The following is a 19,334-nucleotide window of genomic DNA, read 5'->3' as shown; positions in this document are numbered from 1 at the left end:
TACATTGCTGGTTAGATACAAAACACTAAGTAGAAACCAGTATTCCTTATTTCCAGCCCTGGGCTCTTCCAAGTGCACAATATGAACCACATTTGTAAACAAGACAAAATGAGGCAACATCATGGATGTCTTCGACAATTCAATATAAATGTGAATGGACAGATGGTTCACCAGGCTTCCTGGATGCCAGCCAGTGGCCCAGGCAGAAGCACAGGGCACCTTGAATTTATATTAGTTTAAGAGGCTACAGAATGTTTATCCAGAATGTGTAGCAGATGCTGCCTCTTCCCATCTGCCTTGGTTATGCAGCTGAGACTAAAATTCTGTGTAGCCATGTCCTATGTAGCAATTCAGTTATGTTTAGTTTCTACAAAAAAAAAAAAAAAAAAAAAAAAAAAAAAAATTAAGGACAGCGTAAAATAACAACCCTGACAAAGACATGAGATTTGGGAACATCAAGGTTTTACTGAAACTTTATTAGATATTCCTTAATTATAAAATAAGTACAAGTTTTAACATTGTGGGGTGCTTGGGAAAAAAGAATAATGGTACAGAAGAGAATTAAGAAGAATCAAGGTCTATGTTAAAGGAATAGCATTCCCTTTTTATTTAAATTCATAGTATGGCCATATTGTTTTTGTTCACTCTGCCTGTATCACTAACAGATTTGTGTGATTTGAGAGACAAATAGGTAATTCTGTTGGGCCCCAAACTAACTTATTATAATTTGCAGTATAAGAAAATCACTCTCTTGGGTTTAAAAAGCTGGCTTTAAAAGTGAAATAATTTGAAAGAGTTATTTTGTCAAATCACATAATTATAACATGAGTAGTTCATAACATAGTGAACACACCTTTAATGAGGTGACACAAAACAAACTTACCAATTATTTCACTCCCGAACAGGGCTTCCTGTTGCTCTGGGACCAACATCCTCAGCAAGTTTCACGGTGCGGTGGTGGTATATTGTAACACCATAATTTCCCCCGTTAACTCTTAAGTGCCTTTAGTTATAAGTAAAAGGGTAACCAACTCAAACTGGCTTCTTGCCTCTGTATTCATCTCAGATTTGGGGGTTTGTAGCTGAAAGATGAAGAGGACAAGTTTCCAGTGTGATTTGGTCACTGCATTCTTTCTGTGTGATTCTTACATCTTCCCCTTTTGCTGACTTAGCTGCATTTTCAGAATTGCTTCCTCATATGAACACAATGGCAGGAAAGATCCAGGTCTCATATTTACAAACCACACCACTCATACCGAGAGACATCGTTTTGTCTCCTCTTCTGTCTCTGAACAAGTCATGAGATTCACTTTTATTGGGCAAATTCCTATACATGCCCTTCCCTACACCAATCATTGTGGCTTGGAGAATGGGCTGTTCTGATTGGCTAGGTCTGATTGTGGCCAGCACCGAGAACTGAGGTGTTGTAACTGCAAGGGACAGAGATGGATGATTGCTTTGCAACCACCACAGATTATATTGCTCTAGATATTGTAAAGAAATAGGAATTGCTGTGGTGATAGAAAATAGGAGAAAAGATAATAAAATCAGAACATTGGACAATGCCTGTAGAAGATAGCTGTAACTGGATCCTAAGATGGGCGTTTTGTAGTGCTGGGTAACATATCTCTCCATGGCAGAAGGAGTAAAATGGTTGTTTTGAGGGAGTTTTGGAAAGAATGTTGACAAGGGCTTGCATTGTTTTGTTTTTTTCACACAAATGCAATAACTTACAGATGCTTTCTACAAATCTCTTACTTGAAGATACCAGTAGTGGACAGCAAGAATCAAAACATGCACGTAATTGGTGTTTTTTCTACTTACTTTTATCTTTATATATAGGCATACCTCAAATAAAGAACAGTTGGATTTTACTAGTATATTATTCATAGCATTCTGGATGGGACAAAGGATAAAGACTTAGAATTTCTTTCTTTCTTTTTTTTTTTTTTAAATCAGTACTTTTTAATAAAAACAACTTGGCCAAAAGCTGTCACAGAACATTGAAACCCATTAGAACAAAGTTCAGTGGGAAACCTGTGTGCTCTTTTGGCTAACACCATAACTTTCTTTCTTTTTTTTTTTTAATTAAATCTTTATTGTTCAGATTATTACATTTGTTCCTCTTTTTTCCCCCCATAACTCCCCTCCTCCCAGTTCCCGCCCCACCCTCCGCCCTCACTCCCCACCCACTGTCCTCATCCATAGGTGCACGATTTTTGTCCAGTCTCTTCCCGCATCTCCCACACCCCTTTCCCCCCCAAGAATAGTCAGTCCATTCCCTTTCTATGTCCCTGATTCTATTATAATCACCAGTTCATTCTGTTCATCAGATTATTTATTCACTTGATTCTAAGATTCACTTGTTGATAAATGCATATTTGTTGTTCATAATTTGTATCTTTACCTTTTTCTTCCTCTTCCTCTTCCTCTTCTTAAAGGATACCTTTCAGCATTTCATATAATCCTGGTTTGGTGGTGATGAACTCCTTTAGCTTTTCCTTATCTGTGAAGCTCTTTATCTGACCTTCAATTCTGAATGATAGCTTTGCTGGATAAAGTAATCTTGGTTGTAGGTTCTTGGCATTCATCACTTTGAATATTTCATGCCACTCCCTTCTGGCCTGCAAAGTTTCTGTTGAGAAATCAGCTGACAGTCGTATGGGCATTCCCTTGTAGGTAACTGAGTTTCTTTCTCTTGCTGTTTTTAAGATTCTCTCTTTATCTTTTGCTCTTGGCATTTTAATTATGATGTGTCTTGGTGTGGTCCTCTTTGGATTCCTTTTGTTTGGGGTTCTCCGCGCTTCTTGGACCTGTAAGTCCATTTCTTTCACCAGGTGGGGGAAGTTTTCGGTCATTATTTCTTCAAATAGGTTTTCAATATCTTGTTCTCTCTCATCTTCTGGCACCCCTATAATTCTGATGTTGGTACGTTTGAAGCTGTCCCAGAGGCTCCTTACACTATCCTCGCATTTTTGGATTCTTTTTTCATTTTGCTTTTCTGGTTGGGTGTTTTTTGCTTCCTTGCATTTCAAATCATTGACTTGATTCTTGCACTCCTCTGGTCTGCTGTCGGGAGTCTGTATAATATTCGTTATTTCAGTCCGTATATGCTTAATTTCTAGTTGGTTCCCCAATATAACATCGAGGGTCTCATTAGTTTTCTTGTAGATCTCATTAAGTTTATCGGCGGCTTCTAAACAGTTCTTGAGAGACCTTAAAAGTGTGGTTCTGAACTCTATATCTTCCAATGACAATTTTGTCGTGTTTCTTTGTCTCCGCATTTTGTTATGCTTCCTTGGTGCACCCCCTAGTGGTCTTTGTTCGCAGTCTTATAGTTAAACCTTGATTGTTGTAGCTAATACCAGGGAGGGTTTGACCTCCAGGCCAAGTGGCTATGAGAATCAGCTGTGTCAGCAGTGAGAGAACTTCTGTCCTCTAGGGAGGTGCTAATCTAGCCTTTGCCTGAGGCTATCCGGCAAATGCCTCTGTGCAGGGCTTGGGCGGGGCGGGTCGCACAGGATCAACAGGGTGGGCCGGAGAGAGCAGTTATGGCGGCTCTCAGTCCTGTCCCCAGGGGCTCTGCCTCTCTGAGTCCCAGCACCCGCTGCAAAGCTCGGAGAGAAAGCTGCACTCGCTCTGACCAAAGCCAGACAGTCCCACTTCTCCCGTTTGAGTCTGGGTCCCTAAAGACTTGCCTGTATCTGGAGCTCAGAGTCTGCGACTCCCTCCCGATTGAAAACGCCAACCGGGCCCTCTGCCGCCAGCCTGCTCCGCGCACTCCGCACCTCAGAATTTGACTTCAGCACTGCGCCTCCTCTGAGTGTCCGTATGCGTTTCTCTTTCCTCCTAGTTGTAGGACTTCCACTCAGCCAGCGTTCCTGTGGTTCTGGGTGACGTCTGTTCCGTCTTTTAGTTTCACTTTTGAAGTAGTTGTTCAAAGCAGCAAACTCCAGCGTTAACCTATGCCACCATCTTGGTTCTCTCAAGACTTAGAATTTCTTTCCAACTATGGGCATTACTCTGACCCTTACTTTCCTTTTTAAATATGATTATTTAAAGTCATAGTTGTGTTTTTCTTTAAAATTAGTTATTTATTTTCTTGTTTTTATGTCTCAAATTTTTATAGCGTAATGGTTGAGCCTGAATATCAGTACTTCCTTTCTTTCATTTGGTCCTGTATGGTCTACAAGTACCCTTCCTCCTTGAGACTCAGTATAGTGGACCTCTAAATATACCATCACAAAATGGCATTTTATGAAGTGAGTTCAGTGCAACAAATGCTGCAGATGGAAAATAGCAAACCAGAAAGTAACAAGTACACTGCATTTGGAAGATGTGAAACCTAGCATTTCAGCACTAATTAGCAGTGAACTTTGGTCATGTCATTCAAAGTAGTTCCTTCCTAAGAGGAGAATATCAATACCTTACCTGCCTGTCTAAAAGCAGACAACTGGACAAGATGATCTCTTGATTTCCTCTTAGGATGAAATATCTTTGATTCTTGGGGAAAAGTCAGTAAATGACACTTGTAAATGACATGGTAATAATCCCGTGATATTTTGAAATGTTAGTATTAACATAAATGGGCAATTGGTGTATTCATTGAAGGTAAACAAATTACCACTGCAATGTAAGTTAGCAAAAGGGAAGCTTCCATGTTGAAATTTTGTATCCTGTGTCTCAATCAATCATTCAATTTTGAGTTTTAGTTGTAACTTTTTGTGCATGTCTATATAGATAATAAAAAAGGTAGTTGTTACCAGGGCCAAAATATTGCACCAGACTGATGGCTTCTCCACCACTCTATAACACACCAGGTATTTAAAATTAATATATTAAAGAGCATTGCTATTAGCTTGATTGCTCTTTCTAGAAAACTATTTTTATATTTAGCTGTTTCCTTCATTATCCTAAAATATGTGTTTAGTGTTATAGTACACATATTTTTAAACATATTTTTAAAAATCAAATTGAGTAGAAAGCTATTTGATGAAGAAGGGCTCAAGGCCAGGGAACTAAATAAGTTTGTTAAGAAAGTTACATGGATTCACTTTTGTGACTAGGGAATTGTTTTAAATTGATACCAACAATGGCTGCACTAAATACCTATTTTATAACACATGTAGATGCTAGTAAACATTCATTCATTCATGCATGCGTTGTTTAGACACACTAAACAACATTGTATGCAGGCACTGTGTTAGGAGCTACTTTATAGAAGAGTGAGTGAATGGAAACGTCCCTCGACCTTATGGAGTTACAATCAAATTTCAGTGGCAGCGCAAATGGAGGGTACAGGTATTCTACTGAGAAATCTGAAAGGTTTTCACAGACTTAGATGGGCATCCTCTATATATCCATGATAGGTGACATTTCCCAGGGAAACAGTACAGAGATGGAAGATAAGAAAACAGAGTGCAGAATATAAGGGGAGACCTACATCTTAAGGATCCAATGGAAAAGGAGTGTTGGGGGAAAATTGTGAAAAAAATAACAGAGAGGATTAGAAGAATCAGGAGGAAGGGTCTTTCAGGGACCAGAATGGAGAGAGTTTCAGAAAGTTGGTCAGCTTAAAATAGCATAGAAACTTTCATTACAATGATGTCATAGAGGAGGCAGTAGGGATTAACACTGGTGGACATTAGTGATGTCTGGAGACAGCTTCCACAAAGTGGCTATTTTATCAAATGCTATTCTGGGCAGCTCTCTGGCAAACAGGCTACATTAAGCCATAAAAGCATGTTATAAAATTGTAGTACTCAGTCTCCTGCCACCTGTCTGCCTTTATGTGTCACAGGATGAGACAGTTTGCACTGGGTGGTAGAACGCTATCTATGATACTCGGTATCTTTCTTTTGACCTCTAAATAAATGCTTTGTTTTCATTATACTGAGGCACACTCACATTCTACATGAGGCCTTCTGGAGAGTCTATTCATCTTTTAGAGAAAGAAAACAGATTGGACCATTCTACCTGTGTATTTCATGCTGGGCTTGTGGTTGGTAACTTTGTAATATTTCTTCTCTGAATTTCACCAATCTGTGAGAAGACAACTAACCATATTCGTCACAATGATAACAAAGAAAGTTTTGTTCCCCATACTCTAACATGGAAAATCACTAGGATCCCACTCTACATGGAAAATCACTAGGATCTATTTTTAAGAACCTGAAACTGGGTGGGAGGACAACTTACAGTGTGACAACCAGTATCCCGGTCCTGGCCTGAGCATCTCAAATCTCTTCTGTCTACCAATTTACCCTCTCCTTGTCCCCAAACGACCTTTCTCCCTGATTTTTAAATTAGAGTCTTCATCCTGGACCCTAAGTGTTGACAATTGTTTCTGAGGTTACCTTCTTCTCTGAAAGCAATCAAGTTCTCAAAGAAATAGGATTCCATCATTGATAAGAAGATTATGCTCCTCCATGAAATTTTCATGATCTGTTTTGCTCTATTTGAAATCAAACTATCTATAACTAAAATTAGGATAATTTCTTCTTATATTTCTTCATGTGTTTTATTGGAACCAGCTTTAGATTCACAAACAAGTATGCATCATGTAATTTGTCCTATTAAAATGTGAAATATAAAGCAATTATTTTATTTTATTATTTTTGTCTAAAGTATTTTATTACATAATTTACAGTTTCCCATATCCACTGATCTTTCACAATAACTTGAAACTCAGAATCAAGTGTCTTTGTCCACAAAAATCAAGTTAGGTGCCCTGCCAGTGTGGCTCAGTGGTTGAGCATTGACCTCTGAGCCGGGGGGTCATGGGTCAATTCCCAGTCGGGGTACCTGCTCAGGTTGCAGGCTCCATCTCCTTTCCTCTCTGAAATCAATAAAAATATCTTTAAAAAAAATCAAATTAGGAGTAGGTGAGTACAAACTTAGAAGTCACCCATGGCCCTGTGTTGCTAATGCAGGACCTAGAAGAGATACTTTACAGTGCTCAAAAGTTGAAAGCACCAATCACAATGAAGGGGATCTTTTTTTTGGAAGCTGAGAAAACCAGATAAATAGCCTTTAAGCTTTTGTTTCATTGATCCAGAGTAAAGAAAATCAGCCATGTCCCCTGTTCAAAAGGTCAAATACACCTTTAAATGGATTCCAATGATTAGAAAATGAACTGAAACCTGAAGCTTTTTCTGAAAAGTAAGTTCCACCAGCACATGGGCAGGAGGCAGGACCTTTGCATGTCTTCATCTGGTAATGAACCTCATAGCACTGTGACCTCTTTCACATGGCTTCTCACAGACCGGCTTGAACTATGAAAAATACTCCCTAACCTTATCTAAAATCGGGATAAGATCTTCATCTTTAAAGCAATCCCTAGGATTTGAAATAATGCTAATTAAAAGCTACTCATCTAAATTTATTGAAAAAAAAATGATGTTTGGAAAAATAGGTAGAAAATATTGGAGTTGTTGATAGTGTGCTCAGTGTAATAATATAGGGAAGGGGTGTAGCTAGAACGTTTCTTTGAAATATGTTAAAACAGAAAGTTCAATTATGTACTTAATGTTTAATCTTTTACTAATTAAAAAAAAATAAGACTTACCTGAATAAGGGTTATGAAATAGTTATGTATTTATTATAGTGAAAAAATCAAGACACACTAGTATATTAGAGATTCTGGGTGAAAGTTTCACTTACAGAAATCAAGTTTATCATAAGATATATCTCAATGCACTAGTATTTGTTGGGTGGTTATTGTCATTTTCTTCCCTCTCTTGTCTTTTATTTTAATAGCAAGGTTTTCCTGTGTTTATTGTGTTAGGAAAAGTATTTGTAGGAAGGGGAAGACATTTTTCCCTGGTTGAATTTCAAAATATTCATTTAATAGGGTGATTAAAAAAACTCATGGCCTGTACATACATTTTTGGGAACAAAAAGAGTCAGATTGTTTTCTCTAATCAGAGCCTTCCAATAATAGAAAGTAATTTCTTGGGCTAAGAAGAGGAAAAACACTCAGAATGAGAGAAAAAGAGAGAGAGTGAAAGACAGACAGACAGACAGACAGAGATTGAAGAGGTTGGTGGGTACCCAAAAATGCAGATTGGTGTTTCATCACTTCCCATGCTAAGCTTTGGGGAGGCAACATATTCTCAGCTAGGTTTTGGGGCATGAGAGGGTAAAGCAAATCCTTGCTTCCTGGGTAGATGCCTAGGAAGCGGTAACAACCCAGTGAGAAGAAACGTTTTCTACAATGCCTATGTGAAGTGAATTGTGTCAGCTTTGTTGGGATTTCCAGGGCCTCATGTGTGTAAGGATGTCATGTTGGGGCATCAAGAATCACACCTGCATAGACAGTTGACAGAAGGACAGAAACAACAATGGTTGGCTCAGTGGTTGCCACACAAATGCTATGCATGGAACAGAAGCCTACAAGGGGAACTCATTATTGCCCCCAAGTCACACTGGGGAGATTAACCACAGAGCCACAAAGAGCCACAGGAAGGGCTGAAATACTAGTATGTAGCTTCAGACTGGGAACCTATATCCCAGCTACAGTTCAATTCTATCAGTAGGTAAAAAGGGCAAAAAGGATGTTTTATGGCAATAGAAAGCAGTCACCACCACAGGCTGCTCATTTAGTCACTAAATTTGTGTACAAAATTCTTTCTATATGTAAAACACCATTAACCCCAATTAAGGAAAATCACTAAAAATTCCACTGGTTATTTATCTTACACATTTTTTTTGGGTGGGGAGGGGGGTGATTTTCTATATTCTCTCAGGTTTAGACATGGTTCTCAATTGTATAAAAATTAATTCTGTAAAAACGACTATTCTGAAAATTAAAGTATGGAATAAAAAAAAGTAGACTAGTGATACATTTTTAGTCCTGAAGATCAGGAATTACAAAGAATGACTTACTTATTGGACTATTAGTCGTCCTTGGAAAAAAGATTTTGAATAATAGTAGTTATATGCAGTTGTTTAGTGAGAGAAACCATTAGTATTTCCAATCCTGTGGGACTCCTGATTTTTACATGCTCTCTATTTTGTTAGATCTCTTCTTGTGAACCAGCTAATCATTGCCTGAGTTCATCATTCTTATAATTCCTTAACATAATCAGTAAGGAATATGTAACACACAGATAATATGAATTGCTTCCTTGAGAGCCAAGGGTGTTTAGGCATAGTGTCTACTTTCCAGGTTATTAAATTTATTGGGGTGACATTGGTTAACAAGATTATGTACATTTCAAATGTACAATTCTATAATATATCATCTGCATATTGCATTCCAGTCTTATTGGTGAAACATGCAAGATTAATGGGTAATTATACATAGTTAGTTAAGGGCTATGACAGATGTAAACACAGCAAGATGTTTAGAACAAAATAAATAATCTATCCTGGCCTGTAGAGGTCTGGAAGGCTTCTAAGAGGAGGCATATATAAAAAAATGAAGGATAAATAGTAATTTTTCTAGTTTGGGGAGGAAAGAGAGAGGAATTAAGGGTTTAAAACACACAGACACACACACACACACACGCTATCTCAGCCTGCTTGAAGGTTGTGACATTATGGGAGAACCACAGAGTATCACATGACTGATACATAAAATTTTATTTAAAGAACAAATTTCTGGACTACAGAAAGAGTGGGGCAAATAGTATGCAATGAGATTGAAGATTATGAGGGATTTTATAGCACCTATGATCTTACAAACAGGCAGTCACAATTTAACTCGAAGACAATGTGGAGACATATACAAACCAGGCAACTCTCCATCCCAAAGTGAACACAATTTCTTTCCTTCATCTCCAGACTGCAATATCGCTCTTCAGGTCTCCCACCCCTCACTAGCCCCAGGTCACATGCCACACGGGTAAATCGTCTTACTCTCATGTGTCCCCTGTCAGAGGAAATCTGCATATTTTCTCATTTACAGCCCTACACTCTCCCCATTGAAAAAGCCCATGTAATTTGATTCTAAATAGAGGTAGGATCAAATTCAGTTCTGTTGGAGCTTTACTTTAAATGATAATAATTATATAATATCTCAGCTAAGTATGTTTTTGTTACATAAATTTAAAGTTAATATTCATAATTAGAGCAATATTATCCTTTGTAAATACATTTTCTTCTAGTTGCATTCTCATAAAACCTATTTTAATGCTTTTCCCCAGGGCTATAGACAAATAATACAACCATGGCTTTTGATAGGGCAATGAAAGTAGAAGCCAGTTATGCTGTATAAAACCAGAGGACAAAGTGAAAAGCAGTAGAATTAAAATAATACTGTAACCATCAAATTGTATAACCATCAAGGTATTTTTGTTTTGTTGTGCTATTTTTTAATCTTTTACTTATCTATTTAGAGATGAGGGATGCCATATTAGATTGGTTAATTTTCTCTTTACTTTTATTAAAGCAAAATATAATTTTCATTTTTATTTTTCCTTACAAATACTGGTGTAGTATAGGGAAAGTCAAATGTAACCTTGAATTCCTGTGGAGGTTTTGTGAGGAAGAATAACAACATTTACTTTGGTTGCATGAGCAATCTTAATAAATCTACATATACATGATGCTGGATCTCACTAGACCTAACTCACATAGCCTCTTACACATCTCCATCCTCAGAAAAACTCTAGCTTCCCTTTGCTTGCCACTTGGGTTTGCTTCCTTCTCATCAGCCAGCACCCTTGTAAGTCACTCCTTTGAGCTTCCTGATCTTGTGTCCTTCTCACTCATACCTGAACCTATTGGGGTCCAGAGTGAGGTCTTATACGTTGGTCTTCCAAGTTCTCTAACCTAAACATCTACGGCACATCCATCCACTCACCACACCCAGAGCAAAACCAATTCTGTTTCTCACCCACTACCATAAGTCATCAAGTCTAAGATATGCAATTTTCTTATTTTAAAATCTCTGAAATCAAAATCTGCCTCACAATGGATGGCATTTTAGAATTGCTGCTGCCAGGCAAAGGTCTTAATAAAATTGGCATTTGAATACAAAAATTTAGTTTTATATGTTCATGTTGTTAAAGAATATTAACTGGCATAATATCTCTGTATGGGAAGTAGATATAGTCCTTAAAAACTGACTGTAAGCTAAACCTTAGGATAATATACCCCCTTTCCTGTTCATTTATTTGAACAAGTAAAGTCACATTTAAAAATATGTCAAAGTCATTCTAAGTATATTTCTAATGCAAAACCAATTTTAAAATTAAATGTTAACATAGAAAAAGTCAGAAGATAAAAATACTAAAACTAAAAATAAGATCATCAGCAGATGAGGACATAGAAGTGAAACATCCTAAGATTTCATGATTTGACTTTAGTTTTCACCTGCTACAAAACACATTTACACTTCCAATTTTAGCAATTATTTTACATTCTTATTTTTCACTGTCTGATATCATTGGCATTTGGCTTTCCTCAGACTATTTTGATCCTAGTCAATCAGTCAATCAATCAATCAGTAAATGTCTTCAAAAACACATAACTCAATCAGTAAGTGTCTTTAATAATTATCTAAATAGGACATTACACAAGAAGCCCAAATAGATTCTACCTACTCCTACACTCAAGATGTATTTTAGGTTCTTTGAGAGATAAGTTATAAACACATCCACATCTAATATCTCAGCCCACACATTCCAGATGCTCAATACATGTTTATTGCATAATAAAAGTTTTATTGACAGATGACAGCAATAAATTAATACTAACAATAAATTGCATCATATGATAGTGCCACAAGAGCCATGTGGGTTTTAAGAACAGGCGGCTTTCTTATGAGAGAGAGATATGAATAGTCTGACCTCCTCTGAGTTTACCTGGGCTGGAAGGCAAAGTGCTATAAATAGACCATACAGTGCCTTTGTGTTCATTTGCAAATGAAACTCCTTCTCCAGGCAGATGCAACCCTACACCTTGTGCCTCACCAAACAAAGCATAGGCTGGATTTTAGCTCCTTTCCCAAATACTTGTCCAGACCCTTTGTTCAGTAAGCATCCTATACATGGTGGCTCTGGAAAGAAGAGAACGTATACCTGAAATGGCACTCAGCACTTTTCCTTAACTACAACTTATTTTCCAAAATTATTCTTCCCTTCCCACAATGGCATATCTCCTATTTACCTACAAACTTTATTCTTTTCATTCGTAGATCTCACTTACTGGTGACCTAGCCAAATGTTTTAAATGTTATCCTCACTTTTAAGTCATCATTTGCCCCCCTTTTTGCCTCCTCAATTTAAAAAAAAAAAAAACATAGTTATTTTTCCAATGCACTCAGTACTAATAATTCACTATCTGTTCTGGCATTCATTATTATCTCCTTTAATCTTTCCAGCCACCTGTGAGGTAGGTATGACTAGGAGCCCCATTTTACAAGTGAGGAAGTTGGGGACCTGAGAGATTCTGTGACTTATTCAGGCTCTTGCAGAACCCTGTATCTTTATCCTAAATTTCTGAATCCAAATTTTTAAAGGTAAAGTCCCTGAGAATAAGCCTTTTTCTGTCTACTTTACATTCAAATTCCTACTTTCTAAAACATAATACAAGTCAATATTCAATAAAAATGCAATTTGTTTGATACTTAGTGTTGAGAGCCTAATATTTGGAACTTATAATCTTAGGCACTAGAAATACAGCTGGAAACAAAACCAATAAAAATCTCTGTCATGCAGCTTTTAATCCAATAGGGATGATACTCAATAAATAAATTAAGAAGTAAATTATATAGTATGTTAGATGTTGACAGATAATATGGAGATAAAGCAAGGAAGAGGAAAGGGAATACAGAATGGAGATAGGAGACTTGCTATTTAAATAAGGTGGTCAAGAAGTGGTGCAATAATTGACTGATGTTTGGACAAAGCTCTGAGGGAGGACAGGAGTAAGCCACATTGGGATAAAGCTTGCCAGGCCAAGCAGAGAGCACAACAGAGCCAAATTCCTGAGGGAGACTCCTCATTGAGGATTGCATTTTGCATATTTGAGTAACAGCAAGGAATTAATTTTACTATGAAAAAGAAGTGGGAAGTAAGACAAAGAGACAGGAGTCAAGGTCAGGAAGCTAAAAGGTGTGGGCAATATATACATTAGACCTTTGTTAGAACATTACCTTCTACTCCAAGTGCAATGAGAAGACACTGGAGGTTTTAATCAGAGCCGTGACAGAATCTCGTGTCCACTGAAACTTGACCTATCTGGATGATAGGGTCTCTGTTCTGTTACATTGATTTATAAGACTGTTCTTGTGCCAGTACCAGGCTGTTTTGATTATGGCTTTGTAGTATTCTTTGATATCTGCTGTTGTGATTCCTCCAACATTGTTCTTCTTTCTCAAGATTTCTGTGGCTATTACAGGTCTTTCTTGGTTCCATATAAATTTTTGGAATATTTTTTCTAAATCTGTGAAATGTACTGTTGGTATTTTAATAAGGATTGAATTGAATCTGTAGATTGCCCTGGGAAGTATGGACATTTTAATGATGTTGATTCTACCAATCCATGAACATGGAATATTTGTCCACTTGTTTAGATTTTCTTCTATCTTTTTTTTTTTTCAATGTCCTATAATTTTCTGAGTACAAGTATTTTACCTTCTTGGTTAAGTTTATTTCTAAGCCTTTTAATTTTTGTTGCAAAGGAAAATGGGATATTTTTTTTTTTTTTGGTTTCTCTTTCTGAGGATTTATTGCTGCTGTATAAAAAGGCCACTGATTTTGGGGTGTTAATTTTGTACCCTGCTACATTGCCAAATTCACTTATTACATCTAGTAGTTTTTTGGAGTCTTTAGGGTTTTCTATGGACAATATCATGTCATCTGCTAATAATGAGAGTTTTACTTACTCCTCTCCAATTTGGATGGCTTTCATTTCTTTTTCTGATCTGATTGCTGTGGCTAGAACTTCCAGTACTATCCTATCTAATAAAAGAGAAACATGGTAATTAGCCATACCTCCGCTACTCTTCCCATTGGCTAATCAGGCGATATGCAAATTAACTGCCAGCCAAGATGGCGGCCGGCAGCCAGGCAGCTTGAAGCAAACATGAGGCTTGCTTGCTTCAGTGATGGAGGAAACCAACGTTCCCCGCCTGCTGCTGCCGGCCTCTGAGCTTGCAGTTTGAAACATTGTTACAAATATAGAAGCTAAACAAAACCCCAGAAACCTGCTTTCAGCCAGCCGGGATCTCAGAGCTGGAGTTGAAACAGTGTTTCGATTATAGAACCCAAACAAAACAGATACCTGCTTTCAGCAGCCGAGGCCTCAGAGCTGGAGCCAAGCCTCAGAGCTAAAGCTGGCCCAGAATTAAAAAAGAAAAAGAGAAAAAGGAGCGGTTGGAAGCTTCAGTCACTCGCCAGCCTGAAAACAGCCCTCAGCCCCTCACCCACACTGGCCAGTGACCCCAGTGGGGACCCCCACCCTGAAGGGTGTGTGACCAGCTGAAAACAGCCATCAGCCCCTCACCCAGGCTGGCCAGGCACCCCAGTGGCACTGGGATCAGCGTGACAAGGGGCAGCGCCCAAACCCCCTAATAGCCCTGCGGCTCTGTTCGTGACGGGGGAAGGCGCCCCAACCCCCTGATTAGCCCTGCTCTGTGCCTGTTAGTGGGAAGCTCCCCCACTCCCTGCTCTGTGTGTGACAGGGTGCGGTGCCCCAACCCCCTGATCGGCCCTGCTCTGTATGTGATGGGGTAGAGCCATAACCTCCCCATCGGCCCTGCCCTGAGTGTGACAGTGGCGGCGCCCCAACCCCCTGATCGTCCCTGCTCTGTGGGTGATAAAGGGCGGTGCTCCAACCCCCCCTCCCCCACGGGTCCTGCTCTGTGTGTGACGGAGTAGAGCCATAGCCTTCCCATCGGCCCTGCCCTGAGTGTGACAGGGTGCAGCACCTCAACCCCCTGATCCGCCGTGCTCTGTGTGTGACAGGGGGCGGTGCCCCAACTCCCCTATCGGCCCTACTCTTTGAGTGACAGGAGGGAGATCCCCAACCCCCTGATCGACCCTGCTCTGTGTGTGACAGGGTACAGAGCCCCAACCCCCCTGACGGGCCCTGCTCTGTGAGTGACAGGGGGCAGCGCCCCAACCCCCTGATTAGCCCTGCTCTGTGCGTGACAGGGGGTGGTGCCGCAACCTCCCCATTGACCCTGCCTTGAGTGTGACAGGGGGCGGTGCCCCAACCCCCCAATCGGCCCTACCCTGAGCGTGACTGAGGGTGGCATCGCAACCTCCCGATCCACCCTGCTCTGTTCATGACGGGGGCAGCGCCCCAACTCCCCAATCAGCCCTGCTCTGAGCCCAACCAGGGGCTGCACCTAGGGATTGGGCCTGCCTTCTGCCACCTGGGAGCAGGCCTAAGCCAGCAGATCGTTATCTCCCAAGGGGTCCCAGACTGCGAGAGGGCACAGGCCAGACTGAACCCCCATCTCCCCCGAGTGCCCAAATTTTTGTGCTCCGGGCCTCTAGTCCTATATAATAAAAGCCTAATATGCAAACAGGAGACTGGGAGTTCAACTGCTCGCTATGATGTGCACTGACCACCAGGAGGCAGCATGGAACATGGTGGGTGTAGACAGCGCTGGCAACAGGCGGCAGTGGAGATGCTGCCAGCTCCGATGGGCCCCCATGAGAGCGGGACCATGGCGGAATGGTGGAGCATTTGAGCGGGTGGTGCTAGGCCAAGGTGAGTGCAAGAGGGGACCCAATTGCCTCATTGATCACCCAGCAGACAGTGACAAGTGGTGGCAGGGGGCGGGGCTGCCATCTGGCTCCCAGGCACTGAGAGAGCTGGACAGGAGGGCTGGGCCCCAATCGATCTCCCTGAAGTGGGATGATGGAGCAGTTGAGGGGGTGGTGCCAGGTCAAGGTGGAGTACCAGGTAGGGCTGCAGGGCTGTAGGGCTGCGAGGCTGGGGGTGCAATCTGGGGCTGGGAGGCTAGGGGTGCAAGCTGGGGCCCGATCTGCACAGGCCACCCTGAGGGACCCCACCTGTGCACGAATTCCTGCACCAGGCCTCTAGTGCTGAATAAGAGTGGTGAAAACAGATATCCCTGTCTTATTCCTATTCTTAGGGGAAATGGTTTCAGTTTTTGCCCATTGAGTGTTGATGCTCACTATATGTTTGTTATATACTAGTATAACCTTTATCATATGCTCCCTTTATTCCCACTTTGCTGAAAGTTATCAAAAATGGATCTTGGATTTTGTTGAATGATTTTTCTGCATCTAGTGATATGATCATATGATTTTTGCTTTTGAATTTGTTTATGAGATGTATCACATTTATTGATTTGCAAAGATTGTACCAGCTTTGCATCCCTGGAATAAATTCCACTTGGTCATAGTGTATGATCCTTTTAATATATTGCTGGATCCGATTTGCTAATATTTTGTTGAGGATTTTAGCATCTATGTTCATCAGGGATATTGGCCTGTAATTCTCTTTCTTTGTAGTGTCTTTATCTGGTTTTGAAATTAAGATAATACTGGCCTCATAAAAAGAGCTTAGAACTATTCCTTCCCCTTGGATTTTTGGAATAGTTTGAGGAGTATAGGTGTTAGTTCTTATTTGAATGTTTGATAAAACTGCCCTGTGAAGAGAGAGAGAAATTCTAACCTTACACTCCTAAATGAAGTATTATGGAAAGTTATTCAAGATGGTGTGATTTCAATGATATAGCTCCTTTTTAAATATATATATATATATATATATATATATATATATATATATATTGATTTCAGAGAGGAAAGGAGAGGGAGAGAGAGATAGAAACATCAATGATGAGAGAGAATCATTGATCAGCTGCCTCCTGCATTCCCCCTTCTGCAGATCGAGCCTGCAACCCAGGCATGTGCTCTTGACTGGAATCGAACTCGGGACCCTTCAGTCCACAGGCCCACACTCTATCCACTGAGCCAAACCAGATAGGGCTATCATGGTCATTTCTGCACACATAATGGAGAAAGGTAAAAAGAGAAGCAGATGTCTATGCTGTCTATGAAACTAATCTTTCCCTTTTCTTAAACCATAGCTAGAGGGATTCTCCTGGAGCTCTCTGTTAATTTCTGGTTTCTAGGGATGCCAGAGGGAGTCAACTTGATAAACTCACCAATTTGGTGGTTCTTAAAATTCTGGTGTCTTATCAATCTTCTTGCTACTATTTACTTCTCACGTAAATACCTGTTCCATACATTTTGTCCAAGTTTTACAGTTGTGCTCTGTGGTTAAAACAAGAAAATGTGTGCTTATTCCATCTTACCTATAATGAGAGCCCTATATACTTACTTATTTCCATTATTATGTGCTCCTGGAAGGCAGAGGTCATGTGTCATTCACTTTTTATCCCTTAGGTATATCTAGAACAGCACCTGGGTCGTAGTAGTATTCCCTGTAATATTTGTTGAATAAAAACATATAACATTTCATTAATGGCATATGATTTTATAGCCTATCAGGCAAATTCCAACTCAAATTAAATCATTTTTGTAAAATTTTGAGTTCTTTGAAAAGTTACCAAGCTAGATTACATATGCATTTATTTATTCAAAATGTAAAAATAACTCTTGTTTCCTAATGAGAAAAAAATGTGCAGACTTCCTACAATCTTAGAAGGTTACAGAAGACTCTAAATATGGAAGGTTGAATCTAGGAACTAACATGATTTGAAATTCATAGAGCAACAGTTTTGTCAGAAGAAAAAAATTATTATACCAGAAAAGAAAGTGATATATCACCAGGTTGCCATATAGTTGAAAATATGTTCTAAGTGCTGTAGAACAGCACATTTTAAATGTGGGCTAACTATTGCCTAATCAATTCAATGAGGTTGGAACCTTCCTGGTTGCATTAGAGGCTATCTCATGAACAGGTGACCATTCTTCTATAATTATTTCTATTAAAATGTAGCTCACAAAGGGGTGTGTTATTTTTTTTTTTAGTGGGACCATTTAAAATTAAATTAAATTTTACTAAATATGACAGACATATGGGACAAATACAGGGACAAAGTTGTTTTATAGTTGTGAGCATGAAAAACACAGAGTTTACTCTTGTATTATTAGTATTATTTATTAACTAGTGGCCCGGTGCCTGAATTTGTGCCCAGATGGGGTCTGGTTAACTGACCCTGATCAAGGTGGGGTTAGGGGATTGATCAGCAGTGGGGCCAGCTGGAGGGAGGTGCCTTGGGCTGTTGGCCAGCCGGCCCTGACCTCTGGTCGAACTCCCGGTTGAACTCCAGGTCAAACTGCCGGTAGAGGGGGAAATTTGCATATTAGCCTTTTATTCTATAGGATTATTGCATTATTGTCCATATGAACAATTGTAAACCTAGTTTTCCCACCCCTGTATTTTAAAATGTCAAAAAATAAAGTCCTGACAAACTTGATTAATTCATAATTTTAGATGATGTGCATTATTATGATGTGTCACTGATGACATTTTTATTTACCCGAATATAAATACTGAGCTTAGAGAATAATTTAGAATTTTATAATTAAAAATGAAATTCAACAATTGTTTATTTGTGTGCAAGCTGAAAGTTCCAGATTGCACTATGAAAAACTGCTAATAACATAATAAATTAGACTATGCCTGAAATTATCCATTCATTTATTCATATATTCAAAAATTTTAAGTACCATACATGTACCAAGAAAAGCATGAGGTATGTCCCTGCCTTGTAATGAAAATAAACCAAAGCAAATTATGTCCTTGAACTCCTCCTTAGAAGCCTTTCACCTTCCCACACATGCAGAATGCAAATCAGTCTCAACCCCCTTCGCAAGGATGATCACCTTGTAAGGAGTTTGGAGCAACATCCACACCAGCCCATTAAACAGGGGTTTTGCTCTTCACTTTCCCTTAAACCAAATAAGAAAAAAAGACATACATCTGTGTGCATGTGTGTGTGTGTGTGCACATCTGTTCATGAGTGCACTGTCCAACTCTTCCATTGAATAATAGGTGCCACTTTAAAGATTCAACTCTGTTATATAGATCTCATTACCAGGAAGTTTCTTTTTCCTTTTTTCTCTCTCTTTCTTTTTTTTTCAAACCAAAATTGAAGATGATTGAATCATAGGGAAATAAGATTAGGGGTGAGGTTTGGTGGTTTAAACGGCCAGATTCTTGGTTTTTTCAGGATTGTTGGGTCAGAGAATTAACTACACTTTCAAGTCCAAATTTAAAGCAAAGTGGCATAAATTACATAACAGAAATTTGATATGTTAGTTGAAACACATAGGGGAAGATACTGTTACAGTGCCAACTCTTTGATTATTTTATGGGACAAAAATACCTCATCGAGAGATTGGGAGATCATCTCCTTAAAATAACCTAACAAAATT

The sequence above is a fragment of the Myotis myotis genome, unplaced genomic scaffold (assembly GCF_014108235.1).
Source record: "Myotis myotis isolate mMyoMyo1 unplaced genomic scaffold, mMyoMyo1.p scaffold_m19_p_2, whole genome shotgun sequence".
Lineage (NCBI taxonomy): Eukaryota > Metazoa > Chordata > Mammalia > Chiroptera > Vespertilionidae > Myotis > Myotis myotis.
The sequence above is the reverse complement of the archived record's forward strand: the minus strand, read 5'-3'. Positions refer to the sequence as shown.